This window comes from Callorhinus ursinus, unplaced genomic scaffold (assembly GCF_003265705.2).
Source record: "Callorhinus ursinus isolate GAN/ISIS: 27379988/994484 unplaced genomic scaffold, GSC_fseal_2.0 scaffold4, whole genome shotgun sequence".
Taxonomy (NCBI): Eukaryota; Metazoa; Chordata; class Mammalia; order Carnivora; family Otariidae; genus Callorhinus; species Callorhinus ursinus.
In genome coordinates, this window is record NW_027397066.1 from 29,194,238 (window position 1) to 29,217,565 (window position 23,328).

The following is a 23,328-nucleotide window of genomic DNA, read 5'->3' on the forward strand; positions in this document are numbered from 1 at the left end:
AATAGACTCTACTCAGAATTCTGTGTACTTTTATTTGATGTACTAAATAAGAGAAAGTTGTGTTCCCAGGTACCAAAGTTATGATTTAATAAATTGATTTGAAGTTATATTATTTATAATATATATATATTTAATATATATCATATATATAATTTCCTATGGAAAGATTGCCTTTTCAATGTCATATATCTTTTGAAATGTTAAGTGTCGGCTATTAACACATTTTGCTGATTCAAGAGGAAAATGATAGAAAAAAATTCTATTTTAAATAGATCACCCTCTTTACACCACACGTAACCACTATTGGAACAAGTGGAAAAGAACCATTATTTTATACAATTCTCACTAGCCAATAATTTGGGAAAGATGGCAGATTCAACACATTCCTGTAGCTATCCTCTCCCAGTTTCCATCAAAATATTAACTACTTCTGCCAGAGCCACCAGACCAAATGTTGGGCTTGAATGCTGTGAGCAAGATCTAGGACTAAGATGAGCAGAAGATTTGCATTTCTGAGACTTTGTGAACCAGGCTTGTTTCAGCCTATCCAACAGCACAGATTCTGGGAAGAGTGTTGTTTATGGATAAACATGAATAATTCAAGACAAATTACCTAGTAAAAAAACAATTACCAGTTCTTTTGGAGGGACAGTCTCCAAAACCAAAGAATCTTAAGTGTAGATTGCTCTTCAATAATTTTCTTTCTTGTAGATACACAGATTAACAAGTAAATCATATCAGTTAAGTCAGGTCTCAATTTCTTGAGAATATTCAGAAAAGGGGACACATATAGATAATATTAGGCCTGAATAAAGATACAAGTCTTCAGAATCCATCATAAATTTTAGTAAACTGAAAAACAGATATAATAGAAAATTCTGGAGACACATCAGGAATTAACAGAGTTGATTAATGTCATATGGATGATCTAGTTTCTCTGTTTTGTGGGATGGCCAGTAATAAGCCATTTCTCTATTCATAAAGTTAAAAAAAAAACTAGTATTTAACCAAAAACATCTTCAGCTTCCTAGTGAAAGTTTAATTGCGTGTGTTGTTCAGAACTTTTAATAGAGTTAAATCCAAAGAAAGTCTGTGAATTTCCATTATTCATGACCCATGGATAATACACACTTGATTTAAATTGACCATAGAAAATGTTTATTCTTTTTTTTTTTAAAGATTTTTTATTTATTTATTTGACAGAGAGAGAGTTAGCTAGAGCAGAAACACAAGCAGGGGGAGCGAGAGAGGGAGAAGCAGGCTTCCCGCAGAGCAGGGAGCCCGATGCGGGACTTGATCCCAGGACCTGGGATCATGACCTGAGCCGAAGGCAGACACTTAACGACTGAGCCACCCAGGTGCCAGAAAATGTTTATTCTAATGACACTAAAATGGACTGTTTTGAGGGCAAAATTGCATACTATAGTTTATTGTGTTTTGCATATACATGCCTCTTAGAGAAAAAGCTGAGAATCATTATCATATTTAAATGTCATTATAAAGAACTTAAGATACTAGGGGGAAAGAGAGAGGCTGTCTTTTTTTTTTTAATTAAGTTAAACTCTATCCCTTTTGTTCTACAAACTTTATTGCCACTTTTACTTTGTAAGTTCTATTTATACAGAGTCCTTTGGGTATTAAACTAAGAATCTAGTTGCTTCTTATAAAAGTCTAATCTAGTTGCTTCTTGTAAAACCTTTTTCTCTTCCTTCATTGACAGCTCATCAACCAACATATCTCAGTAGTGACAAACTCTAATGATTGAAGCAATATCTTGAATTCTTTCAGAATCTCAATATATTTCTGATTCAGTACTGACTTTACCGTTTTTAGTTCATCCCCTCTCTTACTGTCTCCTTTCATCCATCAAGGATAAACTACATGTCAGGACTATAATCATTTGAACTGAGAGAAGAAAAAGGAATAAAATAGCATTAGTTCACTGTAACCCTGTTATTTAGATTAGTTTGCTGTAAAATTTATTTCTTAATGATTATATCCAATAATAAATTATACTATTCCAATTTTCTAATAAGTTCCTGAAAATTAAGATTAGTTATCATTTGATAACAACCAAAGATTTGTTCAATTTTTCTCTGGTATGCTTCAAACTACCAAATCTGGAAGCAATCTCTGTAATAAAATGTCATGTTATAAATATCATCTGGTAATGATACCTATTTAGCATATCAAGCCAAGCTTGTTAAGTATTGTAATGCTTCAATTGACAGAATCATGCATACTGTGCAACATGAGTCTTGTCTGTTAAGGAAATTTTGAATTTCATTACAAAATTATTCCCTTTATTCAGTATCTAAGAGTTTATGCCTATCATTTCAGAACAACAATTTCTATAGTCTAAATAAATTTCATGTTGAATCTAGCCCTAGGAATATATGTTTTAATCAAGTTAAAATAAGACAAGGTTAGCAAACATTTCGTAGACATGATAAAATTACAATTTTATACATATATATAAAATCTATATGTGTATGTATCCTACATTTACATATATTATAGATATATAAATATATAAATATGTATGTATAACACATGTTTTATAAATATTTATATATGACATATATAAATGTAGGATAGAAGTATCTAGTTAAAAGGCAAGTTAGATATTGGAACAAAAAATAAGAACTAAGAATTTCACAGATGGGATTTTATTCTGCTGTTAAATTAAAGCTAGCAAGGAAAGTAATTGTGGAGTATGTTAAAATCAAAAACAGAGACCAGCCTTGGAAATTCCCTGAGCAGACAAAACCAGTTTAGTCATAAAAACAAAGCTTAATTTAGCTTTTTTGCAAGGCTAACTTCACCTGGGTCATTTCTTGCTTAGGCCTCTGGAAATCATAAACAAAGTTGAACTGTTTCCCAAGGTTGATATAAGATAACCACAGACCAATTCCCTATCATTTAAGTAAGTTCTAATATTATAACCAATTACTGTGAAGAATAAACAGTCATTGCCTTTTCACTACATAAGCTGCTTTATAGCAATATACTCCTGAGCCTCATTGCAGGTTTTGGTTTGAGAGCTCCAGGTCTGCAAACCACATTTTGGTGCATGCAAAATAAAGGTTTACTAATTCCTACCTTGGTGATACACTGGTTTTCTTTCTATTACTTCTGAACTTTTGACAAGTAAATATTTCCCACTTTATACATGAATGTGTGTGTTTGTAGTATGCAGAATAAGGAAGCTCCTCCCCACCAAAGGTTTCTACATCTTAATCTCTGTGAATAGATTATATTAGGCGGCAAAGAGGGATTAAAGTTGTATCTGACTTTAAAATAGGGAGAGTAGCCTAGATATCTCAGGTTAATCCCTTGTAGTCATAAGGATCCTGAAAAGTGAAAGAGGGAGTGAAAAGATTTAGTGAGTGTGACACAGTATGAGAAGGACTCTACCTGCTCTTGTTTGTTTTTAAGATGGAGGAAAAGGACTTTGAGCCGAGGAACAAGTAGCCTTTTGAAGCTGGAAAAGGCAAGGAATGGGATTCGGTCATACAGCCTGCAGAAGGAATGCAGCCTTGCCAACCCCTTGATTTTAGCCTAGTAAAACCTGTGTTGGATTTATTATCTAAAGAAGTTTTGGGAGCCTGGGTGGCTCAGTCAGTTAAGCATCTGCCTTTTGGCTCAGGTCATAATCCTGGGGTCCTGGGATCAAGTTCCACATTGGACTTCCTGCTCAGTGGGGAGTCTGCTTCTCACTCTCCCTCTACCCCTCCCCCACACGTGCATGCACACTCTCTCTCTCTTTCTCTCTCTCTCTCTCAAATAAATAAATAAAATCTTAAAAAAAAAATTTCAAGCCACTAAGCTTGTGATACTTTATTAGAGAAGTAGGAAACTAACATGTTATGTAATAGCAAATTAGACTTTATATTTTAAAATATTTTTGTTTTAATCATATCAATAACTCATCTAATTTGTGTATTTCAGGAATAAATATACTGTTTATTTTCTGCCTTAAGATTAAGTCTTTTTCCTACCTATAGTGAATAGGTTTTGAGATATCATTCACTTAATGCTACCAAAATAACCCTCATAAAGCAGGATAATTTTTTCCTCATTATAAAAGTGTACAGTGTCTATGTGTGTGAGTGTTGAAAGGAGACGTAAAGCCTGTAAAGGATTTGTTATTCTGTTAAGGTTCACACACACACACACACACACACACACACACACACACACACACAACATTGTCAGACATACACACATACATTTTATTTTAATGAGGTAAAATTTATATACAGTGGAAAGCATAGATCTTGTGTAAGATTTAGAATTTTGAAAGATGTACAAATATAGGTAATCAATACCTTAATGAAGGTATGGAACATTCCCATTCTTCCAGAAAGTTTCCTTGTGCCCTTTTCTAGCAAATCAGTGTCAACCATCACAACACCCCCCCCTTATTTGTTTATCTATTCTCCTATTGAACAGTTGAGCTGTTTCTAGTTGAGGTTGTTACAATAACTTACTATAAACACTTGAGTACAAGTCTTTTTGAGTACACATCCTTGGTTAAATAACTAGAAGACAAATTGCTGGGTCATAAGGTAGTTGTATGTTTAATTTTATAATAATCTGCCAAATAGATGTCCAAAGTGACTCATTTCATGCTCCCACCAGAAAATGTATGAAGATTTAGAGTTAATTTTGTAATCAGTATAAATTCTCTAAACCTATTTTGGTTTTATTTCAAGATTCTTTGGCTATTCTAGGTCCTTATCACTTCCCTTAATGAAGCAGCTTGTCAATTTCTTAAATCAAATCAGCTCTGTTGTGATTGAAATTAAATTAGAGCTATAGGTTAAATTGGAGAGAATTAGTGTTTTACCTATATTAAATATACATAGCATGTAGTATAATTTGTCTTAATTTCTATTATTTTTATAACTTTTAGTGCAGAGGTATTCAATATCTTTTATTAAATGTATTCCCAAGTCTCATGTATTTTGATGGTATTCCAGATAGCATTATTTATTTTCATTTTATTGTACAATAGTTTGTTGCTACCATACATAAATTAATGGATTTTTATATTGTCCTAGTATCTTTGCTTAATTTAAAAGTTTGCTATTTAATTATCAGTTTAGTTATCAGTTTTTTTTTTTAATTTTTACAGATTGCTTAGGATTTTTTTTTTAAGATTTTATTTATTTATTTGACAGAGAAAGAGATAGCGAGAGCAGGAACACAAGCAGGGGGAGTGGGAGAGGGAGAACAAGCTTCCCGCTGAGGAGGGAGCCTGATGTGGGACTCGATCCCAGGACCCTGGGATCATGACCTGAGCCGAACGCAGACGCTTAATGACTGAGCCACACAGGCGCCCTGCTTAGGATTTTCTCTGTAATCGATTATGATGTCTATGCATAAAGGCAGTTTCGTGTCTGTCTTTTCAAAGTTTATGCAGTTTCTTGTTTATTGAACTGATTAGGATCTCCAGTGGAATGCTGAATTGTTGGGATGGGTCTTCCTTGTTTATTTTCTGATTTTATGGAGAAAGCATAATAGCACATATGATATTAACAGTAGGTTTTACATACATGTTCTTTATCAGATCAAAGAAATTTCCTTCTATATCTACTCAGTTGAGAATTTTAATCACAAATGGCATTGAATTTTGCCTAATGCTTTTCTGCATCTATTGAAATGATCACATGACTTGTTCAGGTAATGTGATGATTAGTTTTCTAAGCATATATTCCTGGAGTAAACACAAATTGTTCATGTAAGAAAACCCTAGAAGATTATTCTGACCTCTTAAATAAGATTGTAAGTATTCATACCTCCTCATTTATTTGAAACTGTTTAAGAACCTTGAGGAAGGAGCTTTAATAAAAAAACAAACAAACGTATATATAGTTCTTCCCTAGTCCTTACCAAAGAGATGGATGGCCCAAAATGACTAACTCTATACTGGGGAAATAGGAAAACCAAGATTTTTTTTTTTTAATTTTTTAAGATTTTATTTATTTATTTGACAGAAAGAGAGAGCACAAGCAGCGAGAGCGGCAGGTAGAGGCAGAGGGAGAAGCAGACTCCCCGCTGAGCAGGGAGCCCGATGCGGGGCTACATCCCAGGACCCTGGGATCATGACCTGAGCCGAAGGCAGACGCTTAACTGACTGAGCCACCCAGCACCCAGGTGCCCCCAAACCCATATCTTTTAGAGGATTGGCTAGATGTTCTATTTCACACTAAGCAATAGACATTAAATGACTGAAGATTCCAATCTTATCAGAAGCTTAATCCTATCATGAGGCCACCATTCTCATGATCTCATCTAAGCCTCACCAATTATGAATGGCTTCACCTCCAAATATCATCATATTGGGCATTAGAACTTCAACATATGAATTTGGGGGGGGCACATTCAGCCTGTAACACAAAGTAATATAAACCAGTTTTTGTGTTTGAGAGAAAGCCTGTGGAAACACTGATAGAGATGTCTGCTAATATTTCAAGCTGCTGGAACCTCCAATCCCCCAGGAAAAATTTTGGCACAAAAGCTCAGCCCACTATGTTATGAATAAACATTGAGCATCTGAGCATCAATCACTCTGACTTTCATGGATTGTGCTGAATTGGGTTTCTGTAGCCTGGGATGCACATACTATAAGGAAACTCTAATTGCCTTATGAAGAAAAAAAAAAAAAGTTATAGCAGAGGGCACTGACATTCCAGCAGGGGAGTTCAAGCGGCTGAGGCAGTGATAGACTGACCCATTTTAACACAATAGTGTCCTTCTTGCCCTTCTCACTCCCATTAGCTCACTGGTTGCTTAGCTTGTGGAAGGAAATAAATGCAAATGGTTTGTAACCAAGTATGTGTGTCATTAGTTATTTCTACCAGTATCGCCTACCCTTTGACATCCTGAACTGAAGATTTTCACCTATAATCTTCACCTAGTACCAACAAGAAAACAACTGCAAAAAAGCAACAACCAGGTGGAAAACATAAGTAATTCATAGATATGAACAAGTCTCTGATGTTGACAACTCATGCGAATGCCCGAAAGCCCATGAAAGCAGTAGTTACAGAAGCTTTGCCTGGGCCCAACAGCAGGTGCTCCCTCTTGCCAAAATGTTTCTAGTTACTGGCTCTTCTGAATGTCTAAACAACGAGGAGAAAAGGAAAATATTGAGCTCTCAGCATGCTACCATGTCTCAAAGAGAATGTATTACTATTCTGTTGCTGTATAAGAAATTACCACGAACTTAGTGGTTTAAAACACAAACAAACAAACAAAAATATGCACTTATCAGCTCACAATTCCACAGGTCAGAAGTGTGAGACCCTATATAGGGTCTTACAAGGCCAAGATCAAGGTATCAGCCAGGCTTAGCTCTGATATGGATGCTCTGGGGAAGATCCACAACTCAGCTCATGCAAATCGTTAGCAGAATTCAGTAACATTTGGCTGTAGAAGTTCAGTCTTTTCTTGGCTGGCCGTCAGTCAAGAGTGGCTCTCAATTCCTAGGGCCTTGCACATTGCTCCCTCCATCTTTAAAGGTAGCTGAAGTGTGTTGAATCCTTCTCCTGTTCCAGGTCTCTCTGACCAACCCCCCCTGTCCTTTCTGCAACCTGCCAGAGAAAACTCTCTGCTTTTAAAGGGTTCATATGATTCAATTAGGTCTACCTGGATAACTTAAAATTAACTCAAAGTCAACTGGTTTATATAAGTAACTGACATTCATGTAAGTTAACTACATACAGATACTTGAGATGTAGTAATTTAACTACCTCTGCAAAATGCCTTTTTCTATCTAATGTAACATAATCACAGGTTTGATATCTCATCACATGCACAATCATAGGGATTTAGGGGAGGCATTTTAGGGCATCTTAGAATTCTTGTCATCACAGAAATTAAATAGCCACTTGTGAAAAATAGTTTAGCTCATACCTTTTCCACTCTGGAAAAGATAGGAATTATTTCTGACCACAACTAATAGGTATTCTGAGTATGGTTTGCTTTTCCTGCCTACAGCTCTTCAGCCAGCATCATTATCCGTGGGCTCACAGAGTGTGGCATTTATCGACATGGGATCCCAAATAATACCACCATGGACTAAGGGACCAATTTTGTGGCATAAACCACATTGTCAAGAAGATGGCAGCATAATGAAGCATTAGAATATCCTCTTGAAGGTTCAGCTAAGGAGCTAGTTAGAGATGATATACTCAGAAGTTATAAGAAGATGTTAGGGTCTGGTATAGCTCAGCCATCTGGCATTATATGCTGCTGTGTGACCAATAATTAGACCCCACAGATCTGGTATGAAAGTTAGAACGTCTTTGCCCTCCACTACTCCCAAAGATACATGTAAAGAATTTGTACTTCTTTCCTCACAATTTTATACCCTGTGGGTCTAGACATCCTGCATCCCAGAGCAGTAGATATAGTAAGATTCCCACTAAACATGAATTTTCAGTAGTCACCTATTCAGGTTGGACTCCATATGCAGACCAGTCATGAGGCAAAGAAAGAAGTTGTCATACTTGCAGGGTTATCACCTTATTTTAGTATATGTATATGGTTATTTTACATAAACATATGTATAGGTACATATACATACATATATACACACACATATGCTTATTTTACTTTTCAAAAGAAACATGTTTCTAAAATGAGGTCCATATTTTGCATCAACGTCATGTTACTAGTGTTGTGTCTAAGTTATAAATTCCAGTAAGTCTCTTTGGTTCATGGAACACTCACAATGATCATTTAAAATCATCAATGATTTATTCTGTGCAATGATCCAGAAAACATTTTCAGAATTACCCAGATATCTTAGAGTCAAGATATAATATAATAAATTATTGGCATAGAATGAGGCTAGTAAAGGTTAAAAAAAAATGTTCAGCAGCTCCAAAATGAAGAGAGAGAGAAAGAGAGATTTTAGATTATAGTAAAACGAAGGATGGGGCCAAACTTACTACCTCTGATACATATCTGAAAAAGAAAATGTAATATCTAAGTAAAGCCATAACTCTGAAAGAAATATCTTATCAAGTAATACCTCAGTAAAGCCATCATTTCCTGAGAAATTGCTATATACCATGCACTGAACTAAGTATTTCACATGTAGAAACTACCACCTGTGAAGTGGGTACTATTATTATATCCATGTTTAAAGAAGGAAACTGAGTCAATAATCACACCACAGTGTTTAAGCTAATAAATGCTAAAATAAAGTTAACAAAAATAATGATAACAATAGCTATAATTAATTAATGCTTACTATGTACAAAAAATTGTATAAATAAATGACAATTGTCAACATGAAGTAGTAGCCCATGCATTTTTGTACAAAATACTGTTAATAAATTTTGGGTAAGTTGGTAAGCAAATTGAATCCATAGTTTGTCTGAAACAACCATTTATTTGAAAAGTAATATACTCTATTTTTCTGTGTTTTATATTGATTATTTTGATAAAATACAAGTCCAATTTTCAGGCTTTCAAACATACCAAAGAGTTTTTACATTTTGTTTTGTAATTAAGGGAATAGGATTTTCTCCTTTTGTATATTCAGTATGCACTACTGCAGCAATTGAAAATCAATAAAACTAATATGTACTCAGGTATATCAAACATTCATTTGTAAAGTAGTATCAGTCAACAATGTTAATTTTTTTCCTCGATTTTCCTAGAAATATTTCACTACTTACTCTGTGACACCTTTTTCTACTTTCATGTACTTAGCATGCTTGTATCAAATAGTTTTCATATTGTTTGGATTCTGTGCCATGCAAATAAAATTGCCAATATTGTTATAACTATGGAAAAAGTATGAATAAATAGTTGTTGAACGAACATTTGTGTAAGTGCAAATATTTTCATTCATTGCATCTAGTTTTCATTTAGAAATCTGTCCTTCTACTTTCTGTTTTTGGTCTGAATTAACAAGATTTTTTTTTTCTCAGAAGTGCCATCTGGACGCATTTCAGGGCAGAATTGAAGAAAACAGACCTTTGGAGTTAGGCCGATTCTAAAGAAGGGGCTTGAATCCCAACTCAAGACACCAATTTGCTGAGATATTTTAGGCAAGCTGTTCAAATATTTCAAGGCTTCATTTTCTTATCTATAAAATGTGAAAAATAAGAATTCTACGTTGTAAAAGTGCTTAGACAAGTGCCTGACACGTAGTAAGCATTCCATAGATATTACTTATCATTGTCTTTATTATTGTTATTAAATGAAAAATTAATGAACTATAAATAAGATCAATTGAAGAAACATCAAAAGATGATGTCTCCTAACTACCAATTTCTTGGGCCATTGGTTTTGAAAATAAAGATTAAATCAGCCATACTCAACCCAAAACAAAAGTTAACGTCTTTCTCACTATGATACAAATTCCAATACCTGGATTTTCTACTTCACGACTTAAAATGATTTTTAAAAATGGCCTATGTTCCATGATATTTCAAATAAAAGAATTCTTAATATGTTTATGCTTTTACTATTAGTTTTGGAGCCATGAGAATAACTCCATGATTTCAAATATGGAGGTTTAAATATGTATCCTCCAAGAATCCAAATGAAATTAATCTTTGAAAGCATTTAGCAATTAATTTATATTGAAAGTTTACTATTTGTGTCAATAGTAACAACACTTTTGTTCCTTTTCAAATTTTCAACATATGTATACAGTTGACCCTTGAAAAACACAGGGGTTATGGGCGCAGTCAAAAGCCTACATAAAACTTTCTTTTGATTCTCCCAAAACTTAACAGCCCACTGTTGACTCAAAGCCTTACAGATAACACAAACAAGCAATCAACATGTATTTTATAAAGTAAGCTAGAGAAAAAAAGATGTCATTCAAAAAATCATAAGGAAAATACTTGTACAGTACCATATGTATCCAAAGAAATTCATGTGTAAGTGAACCTGCACAGTTCAAACCTGTGGTTTGAAGGTCAGCTGTATTTGAGAACAAAAATGGTTTATTTAAATACATTAATTTCATTTCATTGTATTGTTCTGTGATATTCACAGGAAAAAGCATTGCAAATATTTCATTTAAAAAAATCAAATGCAAATGAAGTTTGGCTTCTTGGATGTATTTTGCCCAGAGGTTCTTGAAATTTTCATAGAAAGCCCTTAAGAAGATAAAAGTGGTACGAGAAATATAGTAGCTGCTATTGTTAATACTGGAATTCCAAGAAATAAATGTCCTCCAATTCAGAAAATTTCCTACTCCTTATAAATATTCATATTACTCTTTCCTATGAATATTTATGGACACATATTTCTAACAATGTTCATTAAAACAGCCAAGGAAACATTCAGTTGAAAATCTCCAACTTAGAACACTGTGGAAATTTATCTCAGTGAGATAACTATTCTACTCATGCCTATGATAGGGGGGTCTGTGTGTTAGAAATCTGTTAGATTTCATTTTATCTCAGAAAACAATAAACTAAAGAATGTGTAACTGATCTTGCAGAAATTGAAAAAATGACAAATTTCTGTTCATACTTATGTTCTTCACTAGGTACCAGGCTTTGTGCTGGGCTCTAGGAATATATATATATATATATATATATATATAGTGTACTTACATGTATATGTAAGGTGTGTACACATATACATCTATACATTCCTTTTCTTAAGCATCTAGCAAGAGATAAATAAATGTGGTGAGAATGATAGCAACACTAAAATTGTACTTTCCATACTGATCTGCAAGCATTAAGAGAGAGAAGAAAGAGAAATATCTCTCTATAACTATGGTATTGTCCAGCAAGAAAAATCAAATATGTAGGAACTGTGAGAATTTTGATTGTTTTATTGTCTTACTGACTCTCGGAAGGTAATGATTAGCCTGTGTTCACTGGCTTCTATTCTTCTGACTTTTGTGTTTAAAATGGCCACTACATCTCTGGTCTCACTCGGTATTAGGAGTGGCAGAAAGAATGTAACCAAGATGCCAGGCTTTTATGTCACCATGGAAGAGCGATCGCATTAGCAGACTAGGAAGCCAATGTTTTGACAAAAAAAATCAAAGCGTTCCTCAAAAAGTAATGAAAAAAACTTAACCATTTCCTTTAGTAAAAAATACTACTTGAGCATCTATTCTGTGCCAGTTTTAGTTCTAGGAGCAAATGTATCTCTGAACAAAACAAACGTGCATTTTACCTTGATGTTCATACTCTAGCATATTCATGGACTTCATCTTGAAGAGTCACTAAGGAAAGTCTAAGTATAAAAATTAACACAAAATACACATAAAATGACTTGTTCCAAGGGTATAGTGAGGTACAAAAGATTCTCAAAAAGACCATGTGCTTTAAAAAGGAAAACACATTTAGAGAGCCTGAATCATTTTTCCCAAATCTACTCCAATAAGATGTCATATGTCATGGTAAAATAATTTTAGAAAATGCTCCAACCATCTCTTCTTTTTATTAAAAACACATATTGGCAGGTTAACACCTCTGAGATTTGTTACAATGTAAAAACTACTGCACTTGACTGAATTCTGTGTTTTTCAAAGTTGAATTTCTTATAAAAATTACTTTCACTGATCATCTGTCTTACAGAATTATTATTTCATAGCATAATTTTTGATACACCTTGGTTTAGTTATTATATCCACGTAGATCCACATAAACCTTAAGAATAAGATCAAGACACTCCAACAAAGGTAAATATATGTGTACTGTAGGAAAAAAATTGGGCAGAATGATTATATTTCTTAATTATATATATATTTTGTTTCTCCCTTAATAATTGTCCTCACTGGTATCATGACAGAGATATGGTCATCAAAAAGGCAAGTCATAAAGAAATCAAAGATATATTATCTGCAATGTACATTTTATTACAAATTAATGTTACTTAGAATGTTATTAAAATTATTTTCATATGGGTTTTCCTTATTGTTTTAACTTAAGAATAAAAATAAGAGTAAACATTTGACTTCAACCATGTCTATCCCAGATGGTATTTGCACTGGGACAAGGACATCATAATAGTTTTCAGGAACCTAACACTGTCCACCAGAGAGTCTCCCTTTAAAATACACAATTATCCTTCTTTCTAACATTGGAAGCCAATTCAGTAGAACTATATGCCTATTTTTAGGGCTACTACCAAACTAGAAGTCCAGGTCTAGTTATTTAATGTGTCTAAGTTTATTTATGATGAATTAAAATTGCATTTTCAAAAGGATATGAGGTCTTCAGAATGAATCTCTGAAGGTGTAGTTGTCATTGGTAACTATTACATTAGGCTTTTCATAGATTATAGGAGGTTTTAATAGTCAAGAATAATAAATTATCTCATAGTGTCCACTTAAAATGGCATTTTATTTTACAGGTCACTTGACTAACTCGGGAAAGAAAGCTATTAGCATGCAATTAGTTTTGAGTAAGTTTAATGTTTTCTCTTAACTCTTTTTCTTAACTTCAGAGAAGATATTAATTTATATCAATTGACAAGGATGTCCTGTAAGAAAGTTATCCGTACTCAAAATGGATTAATTTTTAATTTGTTTCAGGCATGAGACATCTCAAAAATTTGAAGCCACTTTTTGTACTAGCAGGATTTTAAAAATGAGTTGGAAAGAAACAAAGCAGAGCATGAAATATAGAGAATAGGTGCAATTCCTAGTTCTTAATAACAATGAAATATAATTAGAAAATGCAAAAGAAGAAACTGAGAAAATTTTTCCACCCAAATAAAACCCTTTATTTCTTAAGTGTCAAACGATGAAACATTCATCCTTCTCTAGTTTATAACCCAAAATGTAGTAATTTAGTAGTATTTGTTAAATGTTAACTATTATAATATAAAAATATGAGTTAATAAATAAATACAAGATTGAATTGAATTGAATCATATTTGGTTAACAATTAATGCTATTTTTTTAAATTTTATTAAATTGAGAAAAAAGTTATTTGAATAAGCCTCTGTAGACATTTTAGACAAGATGTTAGAATGAACACAATAGTTATAATCCCTCACTTTCCACTCAATGTGAAAAAAAATTTTTTGAAAAAAAAAGAGAGAGAAAACCTGTATCAATATGGAAAACAGAAGGTAAATGTTATTAGTGTGGTAGAGTTTCATTGACAAGACCTTGACAGAAGCACTGAGAACCTGTTTCATACCTCTCTTATTCCAGTTGACCCTTCCTTCCTCTCCCATCCAAAAAAAGAGAACAGAAGTAAAGATTGAGGAGATCTTTAAAAACTGTCTCTACTGGTCCCAACTAAAAGGATGATGATGGAGGTAAGAAGTCTGGGCTCTCATTTCTTTTGACTGGTTAAAGAAGGATATCAGAGGTCAAAGATTTCCTTCTAATGTAGAAAGTGATGACAGTTGAGTTCAGTCATAGCAATATATCTGAGGTTTACACTTGGGATCATTAACTGTAAAAAGCAAAGAAAATTACATCCCTGTGAGTTTCACAAGGATGTTTTCAGTTAAAAAAAAAAAATGTCTCCAAGGCATTCCTGGCTATCTATGTATTTAGTTCTTTTTGCACATTGTTCCCACACTCTCCCACCAGACTAGAAATTTACCATCAAGTTTTAATGTTTTAGCTCCCTCCCTGGAGATCCTTGTGGATAAATTTTGGTCAAGCACGACGCCTAGTAATGAAAACCCCTGTTGAACTTAGGTACATACTATGTAACGAAATACAGAACAGGTGTTGTCTACCTCAGTGGCAAACAAATGGATAATATTAAAGCATAGATGTTTCCACTAATCAAACAGCTTACTCAAAATTCAAAGAAAATGGGAGATGCCATGATCTGAACTGGATTTGCCACTTGAAAATATAAAGTTAAACATATGACTGATTTAAACAAAATTCCAAAGAAAAGTGTATCTATAAAGTTTAACAGGAAAAGAGAGATTTCTAAGATTAGGAAATACTATATAGGTAAATAAGATGATTATTGAATTAAAATTATAATTGTATCAGGGCACCTGGTTAAGTGTCTGACTCTTGATTTCAGGCCAGGTCATGATCTCAGGGTGGGGAGACCATGTCCTGTGTCAGGCTTTGCACTGGGCTTGGAGTCTGCTTAAGATTCTCTCTCTCCCTCTGCCCCTCCCCCTTCTCTATCTATCTAAAAAAAAAATTACAATGGTGTCTGTGAGGAGCTGGTCAGATGCTAATGAAAATAATACTACATTTTAAAAAGAAAATATTAAGTTGCCCATAAATAAAAGTGGGCAGATTTTTCCCAGAAATGAGAGAAAAAGTAATACAGAGGTCTTTGAGTTTTAAAGGATAGGGGGAAAAAAACATGAAGTCTTGAAACCAAATTTAAACTATAATTATACCACAAGTATCACTGGTTTTAAAACTGTCAGTTAACAGCCAACAAATTTATTAAAGAAAGTTACCTAGTTTTGTGTTTCCTTACATTACCCAACTGATCAAGAAAATCCCAGAAAAAAAGAAAAGAGTATCTTAATATACTACCAAAAAGAAAGGAAAGTATATCTTAATATACTGCCAAAAGTTAACAGCAAGCTATGTGTTCAGGCAAAATTAATTTTAAAAGCAGCACCACCAAGGATAGATACAGTAGTATATGAGTATGCCATATTGTGTCTGACATTGGGGAGGAAACTCAATTATATGTACACATATTTTAAAATGTTCCCTTTAACCTATTATTTCTATTTCTAGAAACTATTCTCAGAATAGAGACAGAAGTATAAAAAAAGACTTATGTTCATCTTCGTTCATTGAAGTGTATTTGCACTCAAACAGTAATCTTAGCAAGCTGCTAATTATATATCTGTATAAAGAAATATATGTATTCAATAATTTTTATAAATATAATTATACTGAAGGGTCCTCAAACTATTAAGTGAGAAAAGATCAAATATAAGCTGGATAATAGTATGAAGAAGTAGATGATATAGCAATAAGCTATACATCTAAATAACAAAATGTACTGATCAAATTGTCTCTTGGCCTTGAAATTATAGAAGATTTTAATTTTCTCATTATGCTTTTCTATATTTTCATCTTTTCTGGAAAATGCATAACATGGTCTTCTGTAATCATCAAAAACTATATTATTAACATCAATAAATAGGACTCTAGATGTAACATTTTGACATCTTCATGGAAAATTTATCAAACAAAATGAAAGAATCTATAAAAATCCAGGAAAAAGAATATTAAGTTACCCATAAAGGAACAAAAATCTAAGCAATATTATTTGTTCTTTTGTAACACCAGAGTTTAAGAGAGAATAGAATAGCTACAAAGCTCTGAAAATAAGTTTGTGATGTCAAAGCAATGTGCACATAGCCATAAGACAGCCATCATCAGATCTGTGTGATCTGAGAAAACACATGGACTATGGATCTTTTAATAAACTTGTTGGTTATTAACTGACAATAGTAAAACTAGTCATACGTGTACTATAATTATAATTTAAGTTTGGTTACAAAACCAATTAGAATCCATTATGTAAAAAAAATTCAAATAGCATAGTTTATGACTCCATAGACAATTAATAAACTCAAGGGGCACCTGGGTGGCTCAGTTGGTTAAGCAACTGCCATCGGCTCAGGTCATGATCCTGGATGGAGTCCTGGAATCGAGTCCCACATCAGGCTTCCTGCTCAGCAGGGAGTCGGCTTCTCCCTCTGACCCTACCCCCTCTCACGTGCTCTCTCTCTCTCTCTCATTTTCTCTCTCTCTTTCAAATAAATAAACAAATCTTTAAAAAAATAAATAAAATTAATAAAGTCAAATAGATATATGAAAGCTGAAAACATAACTCCCATAAACATTGAAGTTATCTTGTTAAACTCTTTTCTTTGATAGGCACTCAGTTTAATAGAGATATAAGAACCTCTGAAAGGAACTACAAAGTCATCAACAGAATTTTTGAAAAAATCATTTTGAGATTTTCTCAGAAGATAATAGTAAACCAAGGCCATATAATAGAATTATAACATAAAAGTAACCAAGCAAAATGTAAGCTTACGGAGTAGTATCAAAATTTGAAAATGAAATAAGTTGGTAAAAAAAAATAAATAACCGTGAATGGTAACTATGAATGTTAACGTTAAATTCATCTATTGAAAGAAAATTCATTTTATGTTGGACTGTAAAGATAATTCCATGATATCTTTCTTAAAAGGGACACTCCTAAATCATCTAAACACATACACATACATACATACAATAGAGATAATGGAAAAATAACAGCTATCCCACAATAATTAGCTTATATATATATATATGTATGTATGTATGTATATATGTGTGTATATGTATATGCATATATATATATATGATATCATTCATAGAATATAATAGAGAAATGGCCAACTGCCGGGAATGGCCAGCCATCCCTGTACTGACAGATGAAAGATTACTCCAAACTATGCCATGAAAGAGAGAAGGCAAAGGGGTCAACGCTCAGAGACGAAGACCCTTTGCTCTTCTTTGCTCCCGTTTTTCTTGGTCCTTCAGGATATCCTTATTACTGTTTTTTAAGCCCGTGATGTGTGACAAGGGGTCTTACTGAAACTGAGAGGGTTTACCGGAAAGATAAGATATGCTAATATGCATGTTCTACTAAACATAGCCTGAGGGACAATGCACATATCTCTTAGATCACAGGGCGGCTATTTGGGCTAAGAAAGCTTCGGGGAAGGTACCTCCCCCCAGCATTCCAACGGCAGAGTGGTCACACGGGCCTCGGCATTCCCAAAGGCCTACATCCTTCTCTGAAACCTCCCCCGCCCTCAGCAGCCTCTGTGTTTTATTTTAGCAAGCCAGGTATTATGACTGATTTCATGCTCTACATTAACCCCAACAGCCAACAATTCAGAATGGTAACAAAAGATATGAACTATTTGGATATACTTGACCAAAAATGCCAAAGGCTGTAGTAAATACTATTATGTCAGAAAAAAAAAAAGACTTGCAAAAATCAACATATATAGGAAAATATCACCCTCCAAATAAATAAACTCCTCAAAATAAGAAAATAAAATCCTCCAAATTCACTTATAAATCCAAGAAAATTAACCAGACATTTCTAAATTTGACTGAAACAGTTGAAGAGATATCAGCAAAATCGGAATTTCTAATGCTCATCCTAATTTCCTAAATAGAGGCCTAGGAGAAAGCTGACATCAACTATAATGCAACACTACTTCCATTAAAAGAACTAAAGAAACAATCAACAGTAGTGAGACATACAGTAGTTGCACATGGTGTGTTTATCCCAAATTCCTTACAGAGAGGTTGGCCCAAACTGAAGTATCATAGGAATAAATTGGCCACCTTACACATAACACTTTCTACATTTAGAATTCTTCCTTATGCATTATCTACATCTCTTAACCGGTTTATATAGTTTGTAACCCAGGTACAAATCTTATATCTTACATCTTTTTTATTAACATGGAAAGAAATACTCTGAGAAATCATGCGCTAACCACATGGCTAATGAGAGATGGAACCAAGATTTCAATCTATTTTTTTTTGATGTGTTGGTGTTTTCCTATTTTGTTTTTTTTTTAATTCAATTAGCCAACTTATAATACATCATTTGTTTCAGACATAGTGTTCAATAATTTATCAGTTGCGTATAACACCCAGTGCTTCAATATGTTTTCTAACTCAAAAAAGTGTTTTCACTTACTTGCTCTTAAATTTACATAAATGTGCTGATGCTTTTCTCTCATTTTTTCCTGAAATCTTCTAGAAACATTCACACTGAGAAAGGATTTGCATTTGGAAATGGAGATTTGGGATAAATCTTGTGAGGGGAAAATCCATGGTATTATTTCAATAAAGATTTTAAAAATTAATAGGGTGGTAGGTTAACTATGTCCACATGTCTTTCTCCCATAATGAAGTAGAGTCTATTTGCTCAGTCCTTCACTGTGGACTGCCCTCGTGACTAGCTATGGCCAATAGAATGTGTCTGAAAAACTACTGTATGACTTCTGAGTCCAAGACTTAAGAGATCTTTATACCTTCTGTGCTAGCCCTCTGAGTTATCAACTGCCTATGCAGAGGTTCAGGATAGAATCCTTCAGAAAGAGAGAGCTAATGGAGAGAGATACTCTGCTATCATAGGCTTTCCAGCCACTGGGGTTAAAGCCCAAAACATGTGTGTGAGGCCTGCAGAGCCTACATGGCCCCAGCTAACATAGCTAGTGACTACAATGCTGAGTGAGCCCAGCTAATAGGATGTAGAACAGAAACTAGTTGCCCAAGCAGAGCACTGCCCCACATTGAAGCCACCAGAATCATGAACTAATAAGTAGTCATTGGTCTAGGCCACTGAGTTTGGGGGTGCTTGTCATGCAGCAATAGATAACTCTGACTGATGGTGAAAGAATTTAGGCCTCATAATGGACCATCATCAGAGGCTTTATATTGGAAGGATTTATATGAAAAGCAGAAATAAAATCTGTTCTCATTGGAAGATAATTAGATGATTTATTAATGATGAAGATTCATTATTTCTGAGTGAATTTGAATTACGATAAAAGCTAAACTGGACAATGAATTATGTAAGATGCTAATGCACAACATTTACACAAATGCTATCTTATAGCCATTAAATAGGACTCATGAAAATAATTTGTAGTGTGTTATTCCATTTTCTAAGTAGAGAACACACACACACACATACACAAAAGAATTGACTTTTTACAAAACGCATATACTAAATGAAAGCCAGTATTAATTCTTGTTGTCTTATGTTTTGGATTCTTATCCATAAATATGCATTTAATCAAATAACTTATATAACCATGTATTTTTGTAAATTGATAGATCAGAAGCCTCCAGTCACCACCTTCCTCTTCCATTATCTAGCTAGTTTATTGTTTCTCAACTTAAAAATCAAATTTTCAGTGAAAACATTATAATTTGAGCTATTTATAAATAATTATGGCTTTTGTATTATCCTGAGACAGGTGCACATAATCAAATTACACTTGAACCAATAATTTACTAAGAAAAACATAGTTGCTTTAATAACATTGCTTTTCTCTATTTAAAGGGTTCAAGATCAGAAACCAAAAGTATTACTCCTAAAACAAATACAGGACCAATATAACCCTGAAGAATCACATTGATTGATTTCTTTCTTTGTGTTTCCAATTAATATGTCATTTATTAATTAGCATAAAGAGATATTATAAGGAGACTATCAATACAAGGAGAAATAATGCAAGTAACAAATACAAGGCAAAGCATCAACAAGTCTAGAAAAGAAAATAATCAGATGCAATTTATATAACATAAAGGTCAATAAAAAACTAATGATGTAGGAAATGTACTATTTCCAAGTGTCTATTCTGGTCCCTAAATATAATTCAACCAAGTTTAACTTACTTTCTTGATTGAAAACAATAACTCCCTTATTGGGAATAATTAAGAGATCAGCATCAAAGCACTTCACGTTTAAAAAAAAGTCGTATTTCTCATGTTTGGCCATTCTTTTAATCTCCATACAAAATTGACTATAATTCAAAAATGCTTGCATCTCTGTTAGCACAAAGATACATATGAAACATATCACAGTAGATATGCAATATACATTTTGACATTAAAATGTGCTCTATGAATCAGTAATTAAAGTCACCAACATCAAACAAAACAACTTCACTCTAGCTTTCTTATTTCATTTTTTTTCTTTTCAATATTTTTATTTAAAAATATATCAGTATAGTAAGGTATGAATAGTTATGAATAAATAATACTCATTTTAAAATTCATATTTCTGTATATTCAACAATTTAAAGAAGACATGCCATGCTTTAGCCCTCTACTTGATACTTGTTGACAAAACACAGTGGTATTCTTATGAACAAAATACCCAGAAAATGCTAGGTTTAACAAATTATAGCATTATCCTTATAAAATGAGGGAGTTTCAGCTATCTTTTAATACTCATTTTAAAATTCAAGTGTTAATTTTTGAAGTTTGACAAGACAGCCTAAACTGTTACTGGTTGTAAATGACTTGGGCCCCATTTTTTCCCTTCTTATTCTAATAAAATAATGTCAAAATATGTAAAAGCAGTATAGTCATTGATGCTAATAAGTAGCTATCTAGAATTGATGACAAAGAAAGATTCTAATTTGTATTCAGCTACAATTTTAACAGAAAGCTGAATTTTTGTACAGCTAATTTCAGAAGAAAGCCTGATGTATTTATTATGGTATAGATTCATCAGGAAAGAAAATGGCCAACCTACCACCATCTCTTTAAGTATAAATAGTATCAATATTATGGATCTTATTGTGCTCTTAGATGCTTATCAAGATTGTAGATCTTATTGTGCCCTTTTAAGGAAAGAGAACAATCTCTGACTCAGGGTAGACCCCTGAAGTGTAGCATTCCTCATTGTTCAGAAACTCTAGGAATATTTTCTTAAATTAATTATATTACTTATAGTCACTACAGTATTAAACTTGAGGGTAGATAAAAATGTGTATTTTCTCCTACATATATGTATTCTTCCATAAAAGATTCTCCTTTATCAAATGTCTTAATAATTTTGAAAGAATATTGAAATTGGACATTTTACAAGAATAAACAAGAAAAGCAGAAAGATCAAATTTTGGTACTGCACTTGTTTATACATATATTTCATGGTTGCCCTATCTTTTCAGGCACTCCTTTTTTCCCTGGTACTGGTGTCTGCTGCTAAAGTTAAGTTAAGGGTATTTATATGTTGCTGTCACTTATTTATTTAAAAAGATGGTAAAATTTGTTATAAGCTCCAAAAATGAACTGATATAACTTGTCAGATATTTCGGGTGCAAGAGAACAGACCACTCTCTTTCACCTTAATAGAAAAATTCTGATGGTACAAGAGGAAGAAAGCTCTGTAAGCCTCATGCAATAGTAAGCATATGCTACTTATCATTAGGCAGAGGGGCATTGCTTTATTTAGTGCTCAGAGTCATACCATGAGAAGTAGTTATATCCCCTTTTGACATGAATGAATATTCAGAGAAGTTAGATACAATGTCCAGGTTATTCAGCAAGAAGGGAAGGATGGGAATCCAAACCCAGACCTGCTGGTTCTTCAACTACATGTTAGCTTTAATGTCACCAATATGAAGATTAGTATTGGTGGTTGTAGAGGATCTGGTGCCCTAGGAAAGATGACTTAACATCTGAAACAGCAGAATCAGGGAGTAAGAGGAGCTCAGGTGATGGGGCTTTTAGGATTGAGTCAGTACCAGCTGAGCCAACGGCATTCCTCATGCACTCATATCAAGATAGCCTTCTCTTCTCACTTCTTCTCCTCCTCTTCCTCTTCACTCTATGCCAACTCTGGCTTCTCCAAGTGATTCTTTAATGGTATCATAAAAGTTCTCCAAACACATGCAGTTCTGTACATGGAATATCCTCTGATCTTTTTCTTTTATGTCTATGGTCAGACTTAGTTTGGCTTCTACTAACAGATAATATGGGCTCATCCTGACCTATACTTTTCTTAAAGAATATACAGCTGGGCCACAGTGGTGCCATGACAGGTCATGGATTTGATCTCTCTTGCTTTAATAGAACCTGAATTCCCTTAAATCTGCTGAGCATCCATTTTGCCAGTTTTAAATATGTCATAATATTACTTATGTCGCAGAACTGGTACAAGAATTAAGATATTTATTAAACAAATAGCTCATAATCTATGTTTAATAAAATATTTCTGAATTTTGCATGTTTAATCCAGTTTTTTTTTTTCCAATTCACCCACAGTTCCTTCCAACGACTTACATTTTTTTGAGCCATAATTCAGGACAATGTCAAAAACGTTAGAATTTTTGCTAAAAGATCTCTAGCCATGGTGACAGTATATCACCTCTTTATGATTTGCAATGCACTCATTTTCCTTATAATTATCTTTGGGATATCTACAGGCACATTAAAATCAATGAATTCTTCTTTGAGAATTAGTTATGTTTTTCATTGTCTCCTTCAGTGTTATAAAATAAAAATAACTATAGTAAATGTGTACAACTTTCTAACTCCTTATCTCCACCACTTACAGAAAATGAGTAGGGCTCAAAACTAGCTTATGAGTATGGTCATTTTCCAAAGTTCTTTTCCCAAAGCCATGATGTTGTACAGTCATTGACTAAATAGAAATTATTTCATTTCTTATTTGATAATGACCTTTTTGTTCTTCTTTCCTCTCCAGCATCCAGTCTATTTGAAGAAACCTTGTCTTGCTTTGTGCTTTTACAGTTAAAGCTGATGGATTCAGTACAGATTGTCCAAGTCATTTTATCTTTACTTACAAAGGAAACCTACTGGGTGAT